The following is an 18,639-nucleotide window of genomic DNA, read 5'->3' as shown; positions in this document are numbered from 1 at the left end:
CCTTCCAGCAACTGGCATAACAGGTACGCCTTAACCCGCTCCACCACCTGCTCAGACTCTTAAAAGAGATGGTAATTTTGGAGTATTTAAATACCGCAAAGATCACCACCTCCCAAGAGCACTAGAGCAAGTGAGGGGTCATTTATACGTTCTTTTCATCAAGTCCCTGTTAATATGGGAGAACACTGTGTCTATGCTTAAGGCACAACTCTCCTAAACACGAGAGTGAAGTATACAACTTTAGAACACTTTCCCACCAGCAGACTCGAACCCTAGCCAGCACAGCAGCCTTCCAGCAACTGGCATAACAGGTACGCCTTAACCCGCTCCACCACCTGCTCAGACTCTTAAAAGAGATGGTAATTTTGGAGTATTTAAATACCGCAAAGATCACCACCTCCCAAGAGCACTAGAGCAAGTGAGGGGTCATTTATACGTTCTTTTCATCAAGTCCCTGTTAATATGGGAGAACACTGTGTCTATGCTTAAGGCACAACTCTCCTAAACACGAGAGTGAAGTATACAACTTTAGAACACTTTCCCACCAGCAGACTCGAACCCTAGCCAGCACAGAAGCCTTCCAGCAACTGGCATAACAGGTACGCCTTAACCCGCTCCACCACCTGCTCAGACTCTTAAAAGAGATGGTAATTTTGGAGTATTTAAATACCGCAAAGATCACCACCTCCCAAGAGCACTAGAGCAAGTGAGGGGTCATTTATACGTTCTTTTCATCAAGTCCCTGTTAATATGGGAGAACACTGTGTCTATGCTTAAGGCACAACTCTCCTAAACACGAGAGTGAAGTATACAACTTTAGAACACTTTCCCACCAGCAGACTCGAACCCTAGCCAGCACAGAAGCCTTCCAGCAACTGGCATAACAGGTACGCCTTAACCCGCTCCACCACCTGCTCAGACTCTTAAAAGAGATGGTAATTTTGGAGTATTTAAATACCGCAAAGATCACCACCTCCCAAGAGCACTAGAGCAAGTGAGGGGTCATTTATACGTTCTTTTCATCAAGTCCCTGTTAATATGGGAGAACACTGTGTCTATGCTTAAGGCACAACTCTCCTAAACACGAGAGTGAAGTATACAACTTTAGAACACTTTCCCACCAGCAGACTCGAACCCTAGCCAGCACAGAAGCCTTCCAGCAACTGGCATAACAGGTACGCCTTAACCCGCTCCACCACCTGCTCAGACTCTTAAAAGAGATGGTAATTTTGGAGTATTTAAATACCGCAAAGATCACCACCTCCCAAGAGCACTAGAGCAAGTGAGGGGTCATTTATACGTTCTTTTCATCAAGTCCCTGTTAATATGGGAGAACACTGTGTCTATGCTTAAGGCACAACTCTCCTAAACACGAGAGTGAAGTATACAACTTTAGAACACTTTCCCACCAGCAGACTCGAACCCTAGCCAGCACAGAAGCCTTCCAGCAACTGGCATAACAGGTACGCCTTAACCCGCTCCACCACCTGCTCAGACTCTTAAAAGAGATGGTAATTTTGGAGTATTTAAATACCGCAAAGATCACCACCTCCCAAGAGCACTAGAGCAAGTGAGGGGTCATTTATACGTTCTTTTCATCAAGTCCCTGTTAATATGGGAGAACACTGTGTCTATGCTTAAGGCACAACTCTCCTAAACACGAGAGTGAAGTATACAACTTTAGAACACTTTCCCACCAGCAGACTCGAACCCTAGCCAGCACAGAAGCCTTCCAGCAACTGGCATAACAGGTACGCCTTAACCCGCTCCACCACCTGCTCAGACTCTTAAAAGAGATGGTAATTTTGGAGTATTTAAATACCGCAAAGATCACCACCTCCCAAGAGCACTAGAGCAAGTGAGGGGTCATTTATACGTTCTTTTCATCAAGTCCCTGTTAATATGGGAGAACACTGTGTCTATGCTTAAGGCACAACTCTCCTAAACACGAGAGTGAAGTATACAACTTTAGAACACTTTCCCACCAGCAGACTCGAACCCTAGCCAGCACAGAAGCCTTCCAGCAACTGGCATAACAGGTACGCCTTAACCCGCTCCACCACCTGCTCAGACTCTTAAAAGAGATGGTAATTTTGGAGTATTTAAATACCGCAAAGATCACCACCTCCCAAGAGCACTAGAGCAAGTGAGGGGTCATTTATACGTTCTTTTCATCAAGTCCCTGTTAATATGGGAGAACACTGTGTCTATGCTTAAGGCACAACTCTCCTAAACACGAGAGTGAAGTATACAACTTTAGAACACTTTCCCACCAGCAGACTCGAACCCTAGCCAGCACAGAAGCCTTCCAGCAACTGGCATAACAGGTACGCCTTAACCCGCTCCACCACCTGCTCAGACTCTTAAAAGAGATGGTAATTTTGGAGTATTTAAATACCGCAAAGATCACCACCTCCCAAGAGCACTAGAGCAAGTGAGGGGTCATTTATACGTTCTTTTCATCAAGTCCCTGTTAATATGGGAGAACACTGTGTCTATGCTTAAGGCACAACTCTCCTAAACACGAGAGTGAAGTATACAACTTTAGAACACTTTCCCACCAGCAGACTCGAACCCTAGCCAGCACAGAAGCCTTCCAGCAACTGGCATAACAGGTACGCCTTAACCCGCTCCACCACCTGCTCAGACTCTTAAAAGAGATGGTAATTTTGGAGTATTTAAATACCGCAAAGATCACCACCTCCCAAGAGCACTAGAGCAAGTGAGGGGTCATTTATACGTTCTTTTCATCAAGTCCCTGTTAATATGGGAGAACACTGTGTCTATGCTTAAGGCACAACTCTCCTAAACACGAGAGTGAAGTATACAACTTTAGAACACTTTCCCACCAGCAGACTCGAACCCTAGCCAGCACAGAAGCCTTCCAGCAACTGGCATAACAGGTACGCCTTAACCCGCTCCACCACCTGCTCAGACTCTTAAAAGAGATGGTAATTTTGGAGTATTTAAATACCGCAAAGATCACCACCTCCCAAGAGCACTAGAGCAAGTGAGGGGTCATTTATACGTTCTTTTCATCAAGTCCCTGTTAATATGGGAGAACACTGTGTCTATGCTTAAGGCACAACTCTCCTAAACACGAGAGTGAAGTATACAACTTTAGAACACTTTCCCACCAGCAGACTCGAACCCTAGCCAGCACAGAAGCCTTCCAGCAACTGGCATAACAGGTACGCCTTAACCCGCTCCACCACCTGCTCAGACTCTTAAAAGAGATGGTAATTTTGGAGTATTTAAATACCGCAAAGATCACCACCTCCCAAGAGCACTAGAGCAAGTGAGGGGTCATTTATACGTTCTTTTCATCAAGTCCCTGTTAATATGGGAGAACACTGTGTCTATGCTTAAGGCACAACTCTCCTAAACACGAGAGTGAAGTATACAACTTTAGAACACTTTCCCACCAGCAGACTCGAACCCTAGCCAGCACAGAAGCCTTCCAGCAACTGGCATAACAGGTACGCCTTAACCCGCTCCACCACCTGCTCAGACTCTTAAAAGAGATGGTAATTTTGGAGTATTTAAATACCGCAAAGATCACCACCTCCCAAGAGCACTAGAGCAAGTGAGGGGTCATTTATACGTTCTTTTCATCAAGTCCCTGTTAATATGGGAGAACACTGTGTCTATGCTTAAGGCACAACTCTCCTAAACACGAGAGTGAAGTATACAACTTTAGAACACTTTCCCACCAGCAGACTCGAACCCTAGCCAGCACAGAAGCCTTCCAGCAACTGGCATAACAGGTACGCCTTAACCCGCTCCACCACCTGCTCAGACTCTTAAAAGAGATGGTAATTTTGGAGTATTTAATACCGCAAAGATCACCACCTCCCAAGAGCACTAGAGCAAGTGAGGGGTCATTTATACGTTCTTTTCATCAAGTCCCTGTTAATATGGGAGAACACTGTGTCTATGCTTAAGGCACAACTCTCCTAAACACGAGAGTGAAGTATACAACTTTAGAACACTTTCCCACCAGCAGACTCGAACCCTAGCCAGCACAGAAGCCTTCCAGCAACTGGCATAACAGGTACGCCTTAACCCGCTCCACCACCTGCTCAGACTCTTAAAAGAGATGGTAATTTTGGAGTATTTAAATACCGCAAAGATCACCACCTCCCAAGAGCACTAGAGCAAGTGAGGGGTCATTTATACGTTCTTTTCATCAAGTCCCTGTTAATATGGGAGAACACTGTGTCTATGCTTAAGGCACAACTCTCCTAAACACGAGAGTGAAGTATACAACTTTAGAACACTTTCCCACCAGCAGACTCGAACCCTAGCCAGCACAGAAGCCTTCCAGCAACTGGCATAACAGGTACGCCTTAACCCGCTCCACCACCTGCTCAGACTCTTAAAAGAGATGGTAATTTTGGAGTATTTAAATACCGCAAAGATCACCACCTCCCAAGAGCACTAGAGCAAGTGAGGGGTCATTTATACGTTCTTTTCATCAAGTCCCTGTTAATATGGGAGAACACTGTGTCTATGCTTAAGGCACAACTCTCCTAAACACGAGAGTGAAGTATACAACTTTAGAACACTTTCCCACCAGCAGACTCGAACCCTAGCCAGCACAGAAGCCTTCCAGCAACTGGCATAACAGGTACGCCTTAACCCGCTCCACCACCTGCTCAGACTCTTAAAAGAGATGGTAATTTTGGAGTATTTAAATACCGCAAAGATCACCACCTCCCAAGAGCACTAGAGCAAGTGAGGGGTCATTTATACGTTCTTTTCATCAAGTCCCTGTTAATATGGGGAGAACACTGTGTCTATGCTTAAGGCACAACTCTCCTAAACACGAGAGTGAAGTATACAACTTTAGAACACTTTCCCACCAGCAGACTCGAACCCTAGCCAGCACAGAAGCCTTCCAGCAACTGGCATAACAGGTACGCCTTAACCCGCTCCACCACCTGCTCAGACTCTTAAAAGAGATGGTAATTTTGGAGTATTTAAATACCGCAAAGATCACCACCTCCCAAGAGCACTAGAGCAAGTGAGGGGTCATTTATACGTTCTTTTCATCAAGTCCCTGTTAATATGGGAGAACACTGTGTCTATGCTTAAGGCACAACTCTCCTAAACACGAGAGTGAAGTATACAACTTTAGAACACTTTCCCACCAGCAGACTCGAACCCTAGCCAGCACAGAAGCCTTCCAGCAACTGGCATAACAGGTACGCCTTAACCCGCTCCACCACCTGCTCAGACTCTTAAAAGAGATGGTAATTTTGGAGTATTTAAATACCGCAAAGATCACCACCTCCCAAGAGCACTAGAGCAAGTGAGGGGTCATTTATACGTTCTTTTCATCAAGTCCCTGTTAATATGGGAGAACACTGTGTCTATGCTTAAGGCACAACTCTCCTAAACACGAGAGTGAAGTATACAACTTTAGAACACTTTCCCACCAGCAGACTCGAACCCTAGCCAGCACAGAAGCCTTCCAGCAACTGGCATAACAGGTACGCCTTAACCCGCTCCACCACCTGCTCAGACTCTTAAAAGAGATGGTAATTTTGGAGTATTTAAATACCGCAAAGATCACCACCTCCCAAGAGCACTAGAGCAAGTGAGGGGTCATTTATACGTTCTTTTCATCAAGTCCCTGTTAATATGGGAGAACACTGTGTCTATGCTTAAGGCACAACTCTCCTAAACACGAGAGTGAAGTATACAACTTTAGAACACTTTCCCACCAGCAGACTCGAACCCTAGCCAGCACAGAAGCCTTCCAGCAACTGGCATAACAGGTACGCCTTAACCCGCTCCACCACCTGCTCAGACTCTTAAAAGAGATGGTAATTTTGGAGTATTTAAATACCGCAAAGATCACCACCTCCCAAGAGCACTAGAGCAAGTGAGGGGTCATTTATACGTTCTTTTCATCAAGTCCCTGTTAATATGGGAGAACACTGTGTCTATGCTTAAGGCACAACTCTCCTAAACACGAGAGTGAAGTATACAACTTTAGAACACTTTCCCACCAGCAGACTCGAACCCTAGCCAGCACAGAAGCCTTCCAGCAACTGGCATAACAGGTACGCCTTAACCCGCTCCACCACCTGCTCAGACTCTTAAAAGAGATGGTAATTTTGGAGTATTTAAATACCGCAAAGATCACCACCTCCCAAGAGCACTAGAGCAAGTGAGGGGTCATTTATACGTTCTTTTCATCAAGTCCCTGTTAATATGGGAGAACACTGTGTCTATGCTTAAGGCACAACTCTCCTAAACACGAGAGTGAAGTATACAACTTTAGAACACTTTCCCACCAGCAGACTCGAACCCTAGCCAGCACAGAAGCCTTCCAGCAACTGGCATAACAGGTACGCCTTAACCCGCTCCACCACCTGCTCAGACTCTTAAAAGAGATGGTAATTTTGGAGTATTTAAATACCGCAAAGATCACCACCTCCCAAGAGCACTAGAGCAAGTGAGGGGTCATTTATACGTTCTTTTCATCAAGTCCCTGTTAATATGGGAGAACACTGTGTCTATGCTTAAGGCACAACTCTCCTAAACACGAGAGTGAAGTATACAACTTTAGAACACTTTCCCACCAGCAGACTCGAACCCTAGCCAGCACAGAAGCCTTCCAGCAACTGGCATAACAGGTACGCCTTAACCCGCTCCACCACCTGCTCAGACTCTTAAGAGGGCGTTATCATTGTTTGGCCGAAAAAATTCGGCCAAACACGAAAAATTTATAAAAATACTACAACGTTCTGGCAACACCGTGGTGCAAACCGTTTAATGTTATGATAATAAATAACGTAATTACAGCAAATTTTCCAGCCGCAATTGCCCGAAATCTGGTCCTCGCGGCTCGGGTGCGCCGTAGGGTGATGCGTCATACGTTGTAAGCGTCTAGTATTTCGCAATAGAGTGGAGAATATCTTGTTATGCATATACAAATTATAAACACACTCGCTGGCAACTGTCTTCTGTGAGAGGGAGGGGCTATAATCCGATTTACTGGCTTAGTCACCCTCTCAGTGTCTGTGCCGGCGGTCGCATGCCTGACGCGCTCGCACAGATCGTATTTTCTTGCATATACTGCACAATGGATATAGTATCGGACAAGAAGAAAGCTCTAAAGGCAAGAGCTCTACGCGTTAGCCAAGTAAAGAAGGAGCGTAAAGCCACACTGAGGCAAAACAAGAGTTCCCTTGAGTGAAGAGAGAGGGCAGCCTCCCGCCCCCACAACACACTACCTCGCCTCACACCCAGGCACCCACACCTCCTGTGGCACCTGCCACACCTCTGTGGCACCTGCCACACCTCCTGCTGCACATGCCACACCACCTGCGGCACCTGCCACACCACCTGCGGCACCTGCCACTCAAGATCTTAGACCTGCAACTCAAGACGTTCTCCCTCTTGATGTTGCAAGATGTTGCATATTTCAGACCAATTATATTAGGTTAGTATGTATTATGTTTTATATCTTGATACTATATCATAAATAATTGTAAATATAAAGCTGCTGTCTTTTTTTTAATTTTTTTTATTTTTTTTTTTTAATTTTTTTTTTTTAATAATTTTTTTTTTTTTTTTTTTATCAGGCAATCTTCATGGAACTTACACACCTTACTGAAGGAATGCCAATCTACAAGGGTGGTAATTTTGATTGAAATTGGTAGTTCATCAACCTCAGCCAAAGGTGGCTGAACTTTGACCTTCATTTTTTACAGGTAACTAATTTGCAACTATATGGTTGAATAACTTTTTTATTTATTATTCAATTTACATGGAACTTGCACATTATATGTAGAGTCTGTGCCTCTAAAAACTCAAGTTATATATTTCCCCTAAGATCATTTATTGATTTTATATATATTTATAAACATCATTTTGTTGCATAATTTTTTGGGTGAACTTTGAAAATTTGTATTATTGCACTAAATAGGTTTGGGATAATAATGCCACTAGACAACCTTTATTATATAGTATTGTGATAGCTGAGTATCATAGAAATAATATCAGTTGATATTTGTATTTGTTATATCAACTTTAAAACATGTAAAAAAATGGTTAAAAAAAGTTTTTTTTTTTTTTTCTCCCTCTCTATTTAGGCTGCGATGCTGAAACTTGGACCACTTGCAGCCCTCTTCACGTGTAACACGTCAATAAATTTTCATTGCACTAGAACAACTTTTATGAACCCTAACTATCGCCCCCTTAAAAGAGATGGTAATTTTGGAGTATTTAAATACCGCAAAGATCACCACCTCCCAAGAGCACTAGAGCAAGTGAGGGGTCATTTATACGTTCTTTTCATCAAGTCCCTGTTAATATGGGAGAACACTGTGTCTATGCTTAAGGCACAACTCTCCTAAACACGAGAGTGAAGTATACAACTTTAGAACACTTTCCCACCAGCAGACTCGAACCCTAGCCAGCACAGAAGCCTTCCAGCAACTGGCATAACAGGTACGCCTTAACCCGCTCCACCACCTGCTCAGACTCTTAAAAGAGATGGTAATTTTGGAGTATTTAAATACCGCAAAGATCACCACCTCCCAAGAGCACTAGAGCAAGTGAGGGGTCATTTATACGTTCTTTTCATCAAGTCCCTGTTAATATGGGAGAACACTGTGTCTATGCTTAAGGCACAACTCTCCTAAACACGAGAGTGAAGTATACAACTTTAGAACACTTTCCCACCAGCAGACTCGAACCCTAGCCAGCACAGAAGACTTCCAGCAACTGGCATAACAGGTACGCCTTAACCCGCTCCACCACCTGCTCAGACTCTTAAAAGAGATGGTAATTTTGGAGTATTTAAATACCGCAAAGATCACCACCTCCCAAGAGCACTAGAGCAAGTGAGGGGTCATTTATACGTTCTTTTCATCAAGTCCCTGTTAATATGGGAGAACACTGTGTCTATGCTTAAGGCACAACTCTCCTAAACACGAGAGTGAAGTATACAACTTTAGAACACTTTCCCACCAGCAGACTCGAACCCTAGCCAGCACAGAAGCCTTCCAGCAACTGGCATAACAGGTACGCCTTAACCCGCTCCACCACCTGCTCAGACTCTTAAAAGAGATGGTAATTTTGGAGTATTTAAATACCGCAAAGATCACCACCTCCCAAGAGCACTAGAGCAAGTGAGGGGTCATTTATACATTCTTTTCATCAAGTCCCTGTTAATATGGGAGAACACTGTGTCTATGCTTAAGGCACAACTCTCCTAAACACGAGAGTGAAGTATACAACTTTAGAACACTTTCCCACCAGCAGACTCGAACCCTAGCCAGCACAGAAGCCTTCCAGCAACTGGCATAACAGGTACGCCTTAACCCGCTCCACCACCTGCTCAGACTCTTAAAAGAGATGGTAATTTTGGAGTATTTAAATACCGCAAAGATCACCACCTCCCAAGAGCACTAGAGCAAGTGAGGGGTCATTTATACGTTCTTTTCATCAAGTCCCTGTTAATATGGGAGAACACTGTGTCTATGCTTAAGGCACAACTCTCCTAAACACGAGAGTGAAGTATACAACTTTAGAACACTTTCCCACCAGCAGACTCGAACCCTAGCCAGCACAGAAGCCTTCCAGCAACTGGCATAACAGGTACGCCTTAACCCGCTCCACCACCTGCTCAGACTCTTAAAAGAGATGGTAATTTTGGAGTATTTAAATACCGCAAAGATCACCACCTCCCAAGAGCACTAGAGCAAGTGAGGGGTCATTTATACGTTCTTTTCATCAAGTCCCTGTTAATATGGGAGAACACTGTGTCTATGCTTAAGGCACAACTCTCCTAAACACGAGAGTGAAGTATACAACTTTAGAACACTTTCCCACCAGCAGACTCGAACCCTAGCCAGCACAGAAGCCTTCCAGCAACTGGCATAACAGGTACGCCTTAACCCGCTCCACCACCTGCTCAGACTCTTAAAAGAGATGGTAATTTTGGAGTATTTAAATACCGCAAAGATCACCACCTCCCAAGAGCACTAGAGCAAGTGAGGGGTCATTTATACGTTCTTTTCATCAAGTCCCTGTTAATATGGGAGAACACTGTGTCTATGCTTAAGGCAGGAGTATGCTTAAGGAGTATTTAAATACTCCAAAATTACCATCTCTTTTAAGAGTCTGAGCAGGTGGTGGAGCGGGTTAAGGCGTACCTGTTATGCCAGTTGCTGGAAGGCTTCTGTGCTGGCTAGGGTTCGAGTCTGCTGGTGGGAAAGTGTTCTAAAGTTGTATACTTCACTCTCGTGTTTAGGAGAGTTGTGCCTTAAGCATAGACACAGTGTTCTCCCATATTAACAGGGACTTGATGAAAAGAACGTATAAATGACCCCTCACTTGCTCTAGTGCTCTTGGGAGGTGGTGATCTTTGCGGTATTTAAATACTCCAAAATTACCATCTCTTTTAAGAGTCTGAGCAGGTGGTGGAGCGGGTTAAGGCGTACCTGTTATGCCAGTTGCTGGAAGGCTTCTGTGCTGGCTAGGGTTCGAGTCTGCTGGTGGGAAAGTGTTCTAAAGTTGTATACTTCACTCTCGTGTTTAGGAGAGTTGTGCCTTAAGCATAGACACAGTGTTCTCCCATATTAACAGGGACTTGATGAAAAGAACGTATAAATGACCCCTCACTTGCTCTAGTGCTCTTGGGAGGTGGTGATCTTTGCGGTATTTAAATACTCCAAAATTACCATCTCTTTTAAGAGTCTGAGCAGGTGGTGGAGCGGGTTAAGGCGTACCTGTTATGCCAGTTGCTGGAAGGCTTCTGTGCTGGCTAGGGTTCGAGTCTGCTGGTGGGAAAGTGTTCTAAAGTTGTATACTTCACTCTCGTGTTTAGGAGAGTTGTGCCTTAAGCATAGACACAGTGTTCTCCCATATTAACAGGGACTTGATGAAAAGAACGTATAAATGACCCCTCACTTGCTCTAGTGCTCTTGGGAGGTGGTGATCTTTGCGGTATTTAAATACTCCAAAATTACCATCTCTTTTAAGAGTCTGAGCAGGTGGTGGAGCGGGTTAAGGCGTACCTGTTATGCCAGTTGCTGGAAGGCTTCTGTGCTGGCTAGGGTTCGAGTCTGCTGGTGGGAAAGTGTTCTAAAGTTGTATACTTCACTCTCGTGTTTAGGAGAGTTGTGCCTTAAGCATAGACACAGTGTTCTCCCATATTAACAGGGACTTGATGAAAAGAACGTATAAATGACCCCTCACTTGCTCTAGTGCTCTTGGGAGGTGGTGATCTTTGCGGTATTTAAATACTCCAAAATTACCATCTCTTTTAAGAGTCTGAGTAGGTGGTGGAGCGGGTTAAGGCGTACCTGTTATGCCAGTTGCTGGAAGGCTTCTGTGCTGGCTAGGGTTCGAGTCTGCTGGTGGGAAAGTGTTCTAAAGTTGTATACTTCACTCTCGTGTTTAGGAGAGTTGTGCCTTAAGCATAGACACAGTGTTCTCCCATATTAACAGGGACTTGATGAAAAGAACGTATAAATGACCCCTCACTTGCTCTAGTGCTCTTGGGAGGTGGTGATCTTTGCGGTATTTAAATACTCCAAAATTACCATCTCTTTTAAGAGTCTGAGCAGGTGGTGGAGCGGGTTAAGGCGTACCTGTTATGCCAGTTGCTGGAAGGCTTCTGTGCTGGCTAGGGTTCGAGTCTGCTGGTGGGAAAGTGTTCTAAAGTTGTATACTTCACTCTCGTGTTTAGGAGAGTTGTGCCTTAAGCATAGACACAGTGTTCTCCCATATTAACAGGGACTTGATGAAAAGAACGTATAAATGACCCCTCACTTGCTCTAGTGCTCTTGGGAGGTGGTGATCTTTGCGGTATTTAAATACTCCAAAATTACCATCTCTTTTAAGAGTCTGAGCAGGTGGTGGAGCGGGTTAAGGCGTACCTGTTATGCCAGTTGCTGGAAGGCTTCTGTGCTGGCTAGGGTTCGAGTCTGCTGGTGGGAAAGTGTTCTAAAGTTGTATACTTCACTCTCGTGTTTAGGAGAGTTGTGCCTTAAGCATAGACACAGTGTTCTCCCATATTAACAGGGACTTGATGAAAAGAACGTATAAATGACCCCTCACTTGCTCTAGTGCTCTTGGGAGGTGGTGATCTTTGCGGTATTTAAATACTCCAAAATTACCATCTCTTTTAAGAGTCTGAGCAGGTGGTGGAGCGGGTTAAGGCATACCTGTTATGCCAGTTGCTGGAAGGCTTCTGTGCTGGCTAGGGTTCGAGTCTGCTGGTGGGAAAGTGTTCTAAAGTTGTATACTTCACTCTCGTGTTTAGGAGAGTTGTGCCTTAAGCATAGACACAGTGTTCTCCCATATTAACAGGGACTTGATGAAAAGAACGTATAAATGACCCCTCACTTGCTCTAGTGCTCTTGGGAGGTGGTGATCTTTGCGGTATTTAAATACTCCAAAATTACCATCTCTTTTAAGAGTCTGAGCAGGTGGTGGAGCGGGTTAAGGCGTACCTGTTATGCCAGTTGCTGGAAGGCTTCTGTGCTGGCTAGGGTTCGAGTCTGCTGGTGGGAAAGTGTTCTAAAGTTGTATACTTCACTCTCGTGTTTAGGAGAGTTGTGCCTTAAGCATAGACACAGTGTTCTCCCATATTAACAGGGACTTGATGAAAAGAATGTATAAATGACCCCTCACTTGCTCTAGTGCTCTTGGGAGGTGGTGATCTTTGCGGTATTTAAATACTCCAAAATTACCATCTCTTTTAAGAGTCTGAGCAGGTGGTGGAGCGGGTTAAGGCGTACCTGTTATGCCAGTTGCTGGAAGGCTTCTGTGCTGGCTAGGGTTCGAGTCTGCTGGTGGGAAAGTGTTCTAAAGTTGTATACTTCACTCTCGTGTTTAGGAGAGTTGTGCCTTAAGCATAGACACAGTGTTCTCCCATATTAACAGGGACTTGATGAAAAGAACGTATAAATGACCCCTCACTTGCTCTAGTGCTCTTGGGAGGTGGTGATCTTTGCGGTATTTAAATACTCCAAAATTACCATCTCTTTTAAGAGTCTGAGCAGGTGGTGGAGCGGGTTAAGGCGTACCTGTTATGCCAGTTGCTGGAAGGCTTCTGTGCTGGCTAGGGTTCGAGTCTGCTGGTGGGAAAGTGTTCTAAAGTTGTATACTTCACTCTCGTGTTTAGGAGAGTTGTGCCTTAAGCATAGACACAGTGTTCTCCCATATTAACAGGGACTTGATGAAAAGAACGTATAAATGACCCCTCACTTGCTCTAGTGCTCTTGGGAGGTGGTGATCTTTGCGGTATTTAAATACTCCAAAATTACCATCTCTTTTAAGAGTCTGAGCAGGTGGTGGAGCGGGTTAAGGCGTACCTGTTATGCCAGTTGCTGGAAGGCTTCTGTGCTGGCTAGGGTTCGAGTCTGCTGGTGGGAAAGTGTTCTAAAGTTGTATACTTCACTCTCGTGTTTAGGAGAGTTGTGCCTTAAGCATAGACACAGTGTTCTCCCATATTAACAGGGACTTGATGAAAAGAACGTATAAATGACCCCTCACTTGCTCTAGTGCTCTTGGGAGGTGGTGATCTTTGCGGTATTTAAATACTCCAAAATTACCATCTCTTTTAAGAGTCTGAGCAGGTGGTGGAGCGGGTTAAGGCGTACCTGTTATGCCAGTTGCTGGAAGGCTTCTGTGCTGGCTAGGGTTCGAGTCTGCTGGTGGGAAAGTGTTCTAAAGTTGTATACTTCACTCTCGTGTTTAGGAGAGTTGTGCCTTATATATATATATATATATATATATATATATATATATATATGTCTATATATATGTCTATATATATTTATATATATACATGTCGTACCTAGTAGCCAGAATTCACTTCTCAGCCTACTATGTAAGGCCCAATTTGCCTAATAAGCCAAGCTTTCATGAATTAATTGTTTTTCGACTACCTAACCTACCTAACATAACCTAACCTAACTTTTTCGGCTACCTAACCTAACCTAACCTATAAAGATAGGTTAGGTTAGTTAGGGTTGGTTAGGTTCGGTCCAATATCTACGTTAATTTTAACTCCAATAAAAAAATTGACCTCATACATAATGAAATGGGTAGCTTTATCATTTCATAAGAAAAAGAAATGAGAAATATATTAATTCAGTAAAACTTGGCTTATTAGGCAAATCGGGCCTTGCATAGTAGGCCGAGAAGTGCGTTCTGGGTACTAGGTACGACATATATATATATATATATATATATATATATATATAGATAATGTATAAGGATCTCCACTACAATTTTGTCCCCATTGCTTCTGAGGCACTCGGCGCCTGGGGTAAAAGTGCTACCAGTTTTTTGAAGGAACTGGTTTCTAGGCTCATTGAAACAACAAGGGACCCTGGAGCTGCCAGCTTTCTTTTCCAGCGCCTCAGCGTGGCGATACAGAGGGGAAATGCGCACTGCATCCAGGGTTCCTGCCCGCCATCTGAGGAGCTGGAGGAACTCGACAACCTATGATAACCATCTTTGTAACCTATATGTAACTTCTTTTTAGTAACAAAGTTCAAATAAAGCAAATATATATGTGTACATACAAAAGAATGGGGGTGGTAGGAGAAGATAATATTGGTGTTCAGTGAGAAACCACAAGGTCTCCTCTGAATACTTTTTATTTTCTTCTCCGAGGCTATGGGTCCCCACATTGGCACCAGAGGTGGTACCCTCACAACTTATATATATATATATATATATATATATATATATATATATATATATATATATATATATATATATATATATATATATATATATATATATATATATATATATATATATATGTATATATATATATGTATATATATATATATATATATATATATATATATATATATGTACACTGCATAATAAAGTGTACATCATAATAAAAAAAAGGGGGTGGTAGGAGAAGTGAACACTCTTTCGTATTCAGAGTTAAATGGCAAGTTTTTCCCTGAGTGCTCTGTGTTCCCTTCTCTGAGGCTGTGGGTCCCTAGAATTGCACCAGTGGTGGTACCCCCTATATATATATATATATATATATATATATATATATATATATATATATATATATATATATATATATATATATATATATATATATATATATATATATATATATATATATATATATATATATATATATATATATATATATATATATATATATATTATTAAATATGACCGAAAAAGTAAGATTAATAATTCTAACACGAATTTTTTCAATCTTTCGTACATTTCTTTTCACTGTTGGAGGTAAATCACAAATGAATTCTCCAAAATTCATGTTTATTTCTAGTCTGACGCGACACGAGCGCATTTCGTAAAACTTATTACATCTTCAAAGTTCATGTCGACTTAAAACCGGCCATATACTGCAGGTATGTTGACGACATTTTTACACAGGTACCTGATGTCAGACATCTGCAGGAGCTGAAGGAGGCATTTGAGCAGAGTTCCGTGCTGCGTTTCACTTACGAGATGGAAAAGGATGGGAAGCTGCCCTTTCTAGATGTAACAATCATGGAAAAGGGCGGAGGTTTCCACACTGCAGTCTACACTAAGGAAACAAACATAGGAATGTGCCTAAATGCCAACAGCGACTGCCAGACAGGTACAAGAGGAGTGTTGTTAACGCATATGTCGACCGTGCTCTCAGCCACAGCTCAGAATGGAAGCAAGTCGACGAAGAACTCTGTAGGGTAAGGCAGGTCCTAGTCAATAACGGCTTCCCCAATGGTCTCGTCGAAGACATCATAAGAAGGAAAGTGAAAAGCCATGCAACCTCTGAAGAGACAACTAACACAACACCTATACCCCCTATTAGACTATTTTACAGGAACTTCTTTTCCACAGCTCATAAAACGGAGGAAAGGGTCCTGAAAGATATTGTTCATAGAAACGTTATCCCTACAGACAAAAATCAGAGGATACAACTGACGATTTACTATAAAACCAGAAAAACGGCCAGCCTACTCATGAGAAAGTCTCCAGACACAAAACAGAACGCTTTAAAAGAGACTAACGTCGTCTATGCCTTCAAATGCCCTCTTGGGGACTGTAAGCTCCAAAAAACCCAGTATATAGGCAAGACAACAACATCTCTTTCTAGGCGTTTAACGATGCATAAGCAACAGGGCTCCATTAAGGAACATATAATCTCTTCCCACAACCAAACCATCGCCAGAGAAATCCTAGTAAACAACACAGAAATCATTGATAGATACAGTGATAGCAGGCGGCTTGACGTTTGCGAGGCACTACACATCAAGAAGTCAACACCAGCAATCAACAGCCAATTATTGCACAACTATATTCTACCCACCTCAAGACTCCGCTCCAATATAGAAGCATCAAGAAATATGGACCAATAGGCTTTCTACAAACACTTCTATTCAATATCCATTGTTTCGTGTTCTGTCTTGTGTTGATGAAATTAATACCCTATTAATACTCTTGTTCTGTCTTGTGTTGATGAAATTAATACCCTATTAATGCCACATCTTGTTCTGTCTTGTGTTAATGTCACATCACCCCTTCCACCTCACTCAAATGTAGATATAAAATCGGAGATGCGTAAGTTCTATTCAGTTGTGTATTTGTGAACTAAAGTCTTTGAAAATGTAATAAGTTTTACGAAACGCGCTCGTGTCGCGTCAGACTAGAAATAAAAATGAATTTTGGAGAATTCATTTTTGATTTACCTCCAACAGTGAAAAGAAATGTACGAAAGATTGAAAAAATTCGTGTTAGAATTATTAATCTTACTTTTTCGGTCATATTTAATAATATATATATATATATATATATATATATATATATATATATATATATATATATATATATATATCAGTTTCTATGATCTAGCAAGAATGTAGATAAAGTTCTACAACTGACCGACGTTTCTTGAGAACCTAGTAGATGGTTCCCAACTCAGTTCAATCCTAACAAACTTATCTAGAGACATGGTAATTTTCTAGTATCAATTTCTAGATGTTCACTTTCTAGATTTATTTATCTATTCCATAAATAATTCTAGTTTTCAGCACTTTATACTGTTCCAGAGTCACTCTCCTAAGGTATTAAAATGCTTTACTGCCTGATGGAAAAATATAAAATTTTACCAACTGTTCGGAGTTAACACAATTTGCCATTTAACACCATTTATTTTATATTAAACTTTTTTTATTAAGACTTTTCATAGTTCTCTCATGGTGACATTTCGTTGAGCTGTAGATTCCGGCGACTTGAAGATCCTGGTCATCTGGAAGTTCCATTACCGGCCTCTGCCAAACTATGGACAGTACAGGGCCTCGAATTTTCCGCACCTGACCGAGCGCTGAGTGACAGCTGACAGCTGGCTGGCTGTCGGCTCAGGGGAACCCCGCTAATAGGAATTCGGATTCACCTCTAATCCTAGCTCACAAGCAGTCATGATGGAAGGACGTTATCCATGGCGTTGGGAGTGAGTTTCGAGTGGTGTTGAAGAGGTTGGCATGGTGACAGGACAAGTGGGCCCTGCCTCAGCTCCTGGGCGATGTCATCTCCCGGCGTTTACTTGTTATCCCGGTACTACTGGGCCGGTACACCTTCCGTGCAACCCCTCGTGCAGCTGAGCTTGAGCCGAATTACAGGGTACCTCATCTGGCGATTCAGCGGCACTCTGTAGGGGTAGAGATGTTCATACCCGAGACCGCCGTGTTGCATCTTGGTTTCCACAGACGACGCAACCGCAGGGGTTGAGAGAGTTGACAAGTCGTTGCATCTGGCGTACTTCTTCATAGACCACTCCTCTTCCAACTCCGGTGTTCCTGCAGGCTTGACTACGCGGCTGGTGGGCTTGGTTGGTGACCTTGAGACAGCTTGCCCACGGTGATGTGACGTTGACTCTGACTCTGCTCTTCGAAGACAGCATACTGGATCGGGACAACCTCGTTAGTGACATGAGAGGTCGGCCGAGTGACTATACCCCAGTCACCCCTTCCGGACAACCAATTGGCGAGTTACCGGGTACAAGGACTTTATGTAACATGAGGACTTTAAGTATCATGCCTCAGACGCCGATCTTATCAGCCAGGTGGGTCATCCCCAGACCTGCCGATCTCGATCCTTGATTCACGTGTGATTGGGAGGCTGGAACTGATGTACCATCAGACCTGAGAAAGACAGACAACAGGCGGAAGCATGGATATTACTCTGTGGTATAGAAAGTTGGAAAAAACCCAGAGCAAGGCAAAGTATGCTACCTGAGTCAAGAACATCAGTAAATACACACCATTGCCTCTACAGGATAAATATATGAACTCTGCTAAACCTGACTAAGGGAGTTAACTACCATTTTACTGTACAGCTCGCGACCTTGTTACCATCGGGGTGGCACGATTAAACTTGACTACTGATGAGAGATGACAGAAGGTCTGCTTCCTGGGGGTGGAGGCCTGGTCGAAGACCGGGCCGCGGGGACACTAAAAAGCCCCGAAATCATCTCAAGATAACCTCAAGAAGGTCATCCTCTACATCGGACACGACACTTGAATTATTAGCCAGGTCAGGAATTAGACTTTCAACTCAAGAGGTCGTACATTCTTGTCATAATGCTGAGCATAGCGGGTTCGTGCTGTTTTGGAAGTTCTAGCT

General features: G+C 43.2%; 1 protein-coding gene and 1 long non-coding RNA gene across 2 annotated transcripts in view; one reads left to right on the top strand and one right to left on the bottom strand.

Moving 5' to 3' along the window:
- The window catches only part of LOC123772962 (3-galactosyl-N-acetylglucosaminide 4-alpha-L-fucosyltransferase FUT3-like), a 334,661-nt gene that overhangs the window by 38,542 nt on the left and 277,480 nt on the right, over window positions 1-18,639 (bottom strand). The gene's annotated exons all lie outside the window — the stretch shown is intronic.
- LOC138364719 (uncharacterized) lies at window positions 6,696-8,226 on the top strand. The gene is made up of 3 exons (XR_011228511.1): window positions 6,696-7,456; window positions 7,599-7,727; window positions 8,109-8,226. It is a non-coding gene; the product is annotated as an uncharacterized lncRNA (long non-coding RNA).

The sequence above is a fragment of the Procambarus clarkii genome, chromosome 14, assembly GCF_040958095.1.
Source record: "Procambarus clarkii isolate CNS0578487 chromosome 14, FALCON_Pclarkii_2.0, whole genome shotgun sequence".
Taxonomy (NCBI): Eukaryota; Metazoa; Arthropoda; class Malacostraca; order Decapoda; family Cambaridae; genus Procambarus; species Procambarus clarkii.
Note: the sequence above shows the minus strand (reverse complement) of the source record. Positions and strands in the feature narration are given on the sequence as shown.